Raw genomic sequence first — 5237 nt, 5'->3', positions numbered from 1 at the left:
CGGGAAGACTCACCAGGGAGGTCTGGGGTGAGTCCTGAGCGGGCAGGGGCACATGCGGGTCACGGTGGTTGCGGGGGTCCCGGCGGGAGCAGAATGTGGGGCCAGAGAGGCAGAATGTGGGGTCAGCACAGCGCCCATTTGGAGGCGACTCCCAGCCACGTGGCGGGGTCGGCGCAGGCGTGGACGTCCTGAGAGAGAAGACACGCACGGCGCTGTGCAGACCCTGGCCCAGCGCTGCAATCCAGGCGTCAGCAGGGCAGGTCCCGCGGCGGTCACCCGAGCTGCAGCCGTCAGCGCGAAAGAGGCCGGAGTGGCTCCGCGCAGGCTCCGGGCCCGAGGCTCTGGCCACGCCGAGTCCCGGCAGAGACGCCTCCCCTTCTCCTGACAGCGCTCTTCCTCCATCCTTCCTTCCTGGAAGACAAGCTCCGCGAGGCCGTCTCTGCCAAAGGCAGCTCTCAGGACGTCCACGCCCGCGCTGACCCCGCCACGTGGCTGGGATTCGCCTCCTTTTCCACGCGGACCGCACAGTCTGCCTGTAGCCCCACATTCTGCTCCCACCGAGACCCCGCACCCTGACCCGCATGCGCCCCTCACCGCTCTGGACCTCACCACAGACCTCCCAGGTGAGTCTTCCCACGCTCCTTCCTTCCTCCTCTCCTCCCTCCTGCTTCCTCCAGCCTCAGCTCTCCCTCCTCCGTCCTCTTGTCTTTTACTTTCCGAATGGAGCCAGCTGTGCTCCATGAAAAATGCTGCGCTGGCACTGATTTCCCATACCGTATGTGCATGTGTGTGCGTGTGTGACAGTGAGCACAGGTGTGTACATGTGTGTTTGCATGCTCTGGCCTGAAGTGTTCCCTTATGTGTCTAAGGGGGGAGTTACATAGCCCCTTGAAGTTCTCATTACTATCATATGTTCATATTTTTCTAAAACTGAAAGCTAAAGCTCAAAATGTTTTTTATAAGAATTTTTAACTTGGGGATTTAGCTCAGCGGCACAGCGCCTGCCTGGCAAATGCAAGGTCATGAGTTCAATTCCTGGTACCAGAAAAAAAAAAAAAAAGAAAGAATTTTTAACTGCATGAGAAAAAAATGACTGGAAGAAAATATTTCTTACATTAGTTTTCCCAGAGATGATACCAATTCTCTACCTTCTCTGATGGTTTTTAATCACAGCTTGAGTGGTGTTACTAATCTGGACCTAAAATTCCTTCTAGCCCTTTAAGTTCAATGAGTCAAAGAGATTCAAATGAAAATGGGAATGGTAAAAGAATATGGAATACATGTGCATCACGTCAAATGCAATCTCTGTCTTTAGCTGCTTTGTGAAGGCCTTCTGTGAGAATATCAAGATCATCCCATGAGGCTTTTGAATACTCAGAAGACTTTCTAACTCGAGCCCTCCTACCCCACTGAGTGGCCACTTCAGTAGGCATCTGTGCAAGTAAACAAATGCTAGCCTTCACTAACTGATTCATCTTTCACAGTAACTGTACCACTGTGGGTTGTCATTTTCAACTTATTTTAAAGACGATGAAACTGAGCCACAGAAGAGGTAAGGAACATGTTCACGGTCTCATGCAGGAGGCAGCAAAACCGGGAGATGACACAACTGTCACCCCACTGCCCACACACTAGCCACTCTCCACTCCGGGTCCCCATGTGTCAAGAGCTCTTTCCATCATAACCCTTCAGCCCAAGAACAGAGAGAAGGGGAGAGCAGGGACACTGTGCCCTTCACACCAGATCCTCTCTGTCTCCATGGACAAAACATGTCCAGGGAAAATGACATCATTGCTCTCAAGTACTCACTGGGACCTTTTGCTGACTGAGGAAGATCTAAGAGTGATGTACTTTGGAAGCAAAGAAAAATAATATTTGCATGTATTTACAAGCTGCCTTTCTCAGAAAGGATTTAAGGTGTTCCATGAAGATATGTACATTACTGACAGATAAAGTAAATTAAAACAGGTCAAAACGAAAGGCAGGGGGCAGATGGGGCAGGACAGGACAGTGAGTGCCCACAACATGGGCCAGGAGCTCACACACACACACACACTCGCCAGCAACCAGCTGGACCCCAGCTCCATGCTCCACAGCAACCAACAGAAAGGGAGAAGATAAAATAGTGCATTTTTTTCTTCAAAATACAAATGAAGTGGTTGCTTAGGAGAAGCCCAAATATTTCCTGTTCTAAGAATAGAGAGAAATTACTTCCATGGTCTTGCAGAAAGGACAGCATGTAATATGATAAACATCACTCTGAACAACCTGCCCACAGTAGGTACAGACACAAATGGCAAAGACGGAGGTGCACAGAAATGAGCGTGATGCATATGAAATACAAGTCAGAGACTCCAGGGCACCAGGAATGCAAGTTTATTCTTTCACACGTTTTTGAAAACTGGTTCAGTATCCTTTGATGTATTCTGCCTGGATTTGAATCCTGGCTTTGTAACTTCTTAGCTGTGTAACACTGGGTGATATCTGTGCAGACCTCAGTTTTTAATCACCAACAAGATGAAGATGGTAATAAAGACCTCCTGTGGGCATGTGAGGCTTTAATCAGCCAATACATGTAAAGTGCTTAGAAATAGCATTTGGGAAGTAGGAACACGATTTTTTTGCGATTATAATTACTATTGATTAAATTGATTCTTCGAATCCCACCCTCCATGGTGACAACCACCAGTGGAGAGGAGTAGGCACAATTCAGAGGGGAAGCAGCTGGTCCTTGGTCACCCGTCCACCTGGGCACCACTGTGGATTTTCCCGTCCTTCTGGTCCAAAGCTCTGAGTGGAATCAGGTGACTGTCTGCCCCAACTACTTGCCCCCTTGTGAGCCCAGGAGCCCAGCTTGCTTCTTGGATAGTGGGATGGATCAGGGCAGCCAGCTAGGAAAAGGAGAACAGGCCCAGCTAGAGTGCTATTAGCCTCCTGAGGGGATGTGAGGGACAATCCTCCTCCTAGGATTGACTGAGGGCTAGGGAGAGGGCTGCAGTGATTTATCCCCCTCTTTGAGATGGTCACTTAGTCCCTCAGACTTCCTTCCAGCTCAGGAGTTCTTATCTCACTTCAAGGAGGTAAGCTGAGGAAAGTTATGCCTGGGTCCTCATACTTTATACACATTCATCCATGCTGCATCTTGTCCAGAAGTGACAACTCAGCTCTCTCCATGATTCCAATGTGTAATTCCATCCCTAAGACAGAGAATGTGGTGGGTCCAGGAGGGTTAGAGGCACCCCAGTGCTGTACATTAAAGGTGGTGAGCAGCTCCCAGCATATAGGTTAACAGTTCCCAGCACAGATCAGTTAATACATTGATTGGTTTGGCACAACCCTAGTCCAAGTAGCCTAGATAGAGTATAAAAGTGGCCGAAAGAAGCTGCGAAGGTCCTTTGCTTACTTGCTTTGCTAACTTCTGCCTGTCATGAACTGTTTCTCTTCCGCCATGTCACTCTGCCTTGGAGCCAGCCGACTATGAATTGAAACCTCCACAAACTGTGAGCCAAAATAAACCTTACCTCCCTTGTGGGTGTTGGGTATTTAGACTAAGAAACAAGAAAAGTAACTAAGACAATGGGTAATATTTAATTTTCACATAATCACCACCACCAGAACTAAGATCTGATAGGTAAGCCTTTTGTGTTACATGTTGTATACCAATAAACTCAGAACAAAAACTATGCTACTCCAAATCTGCAAAGCTTTCAAAGTCCTAGTTTTTAAATAAATGTATCTGGCTCAGTTTTTTTTGTTTTTGCATTTTAATACTTTATTTGTATTATTTGCATCAAAGGGAAGAAATAAAATTTCAGTTGTTTCTGTCATGGCTTTCTCCTATTTAGAGCCATCATTTTTCTTTAGATGTGAGAAAAACAAGGCTGAGAACGTTATTAAAGATTATGTTTTCCCTTAGATGTAAATAAATATAAATAAAATATTAAAAGATAAGAACAAAATACCTATTAGGTCAGATACAGTTGTCTTTCTATCCAGATTTCAGGGACCTGTTAGTCAGGGCGACTCATTCTGGTCTGTAATTCTGTATGCTCACTCAACCTTATTTAAAGGTGTTCTAAGATAAACACAAGAAGCACACAATACATTTACAAATTCCTTGTGGTTAAAAGACCACGAAGATGGTTTCTGTTACAGTGTTAATCTTAACAGTGACTAGGAGGAGTGTCACGCAGTGGTGGTCAAAGGACCAGAGTACCCTCTCGTCTCCTGTCTCGCATCTCCAGCTCTCACAGCCCTCGACGCCTCAGCCCACACCAGCCTCCATCGTGATGGCTTTCCTAACTCACTCCTGCTCCCTTGCCTCCCATTTTCCTCCCATTTAAATAACTTTTGTTCCTAAATATTAATAGGTTTTGGCAAAATCTCCATAACAAGACAATGGAGTCCCACACATCAATTTCTATGTTCTCCTTTTTATGTTCTGTTCATCATCATCATCACCACCAGAGCTCATCAAAGACGAGGGGTCCATGCTCTCATGTCATCCCTCTGAAGCAGACTTAAATATTCCTTGTCAGGTTTCAGGGAAATGAACTCTGGAGATTCCAGAGTCCTAGGTCTGGCCAAGTGAGTTACACCTAACCTTCCTCTATGCTTTTAGGGCTGAAATTATACCTGTTCTCAGATATCATTTTTCCAGTGTAAAATTATAAATATTTTAAGTTATTCCCCCAGATGCACAAATGATCCTTCTCCCTCCCCATTTCTAGAAAACATCTTGAGATCTTCATTTCCATCTCACATTTTTAGTGTAATGGGCATCTTGCAGTACATGCCAATGCGTTGGAAAGGGTAAGCTTTTCCATTTCATTTTTAACACTCTTCCTGATGAAATTTAAATTATTAAAATGAGAATGAGAAAATAATGGCCAAATAAAAAATTGTTATATAATTTAATATTTCTTATAATCTATATCAAATAAAATATCATGTTAGACACATACGATCAACTGTCCTTTGCAGTCTTCAAACATTTCCACACCCTGTATGATTACCTATTAAGTGTCTAATGATAAAAAAAACTGGGAGTACTCTGTAGAGTACATTATCTATAGATGATACAGCAAAACTGACTGACAAAAAATAACAGGATAATGTCAACTATTTAAAATAGAAGTAATGGGAGAAAAACTAAACCTATGCTTATTCAAAGTATTATAAAAATTCCAAGAATTCACAAATATCTTACCTTACAGGAAATCAGGAATAGCTATTTT

This window comes from Chinchilla lanigera, unplaced genomic scaffold (assembly GCF_000276665.1).
Source record: "Chinchilla lanigera isolate Chin_1 unplaced genomic scaffold, ChiLan1.0 scaffold00016, whole genome shotgun sequence".
Taxonomy (NCBI): domain Eukaryota; kingdom Metazoa; phylum Chordata; class Mammalia; order Rodentia; family Chinchillidae; genus Chinchilla; species Chinchilla lanigera.
This window is presented reverse-complemented; position numbering follows the sequence as displayed.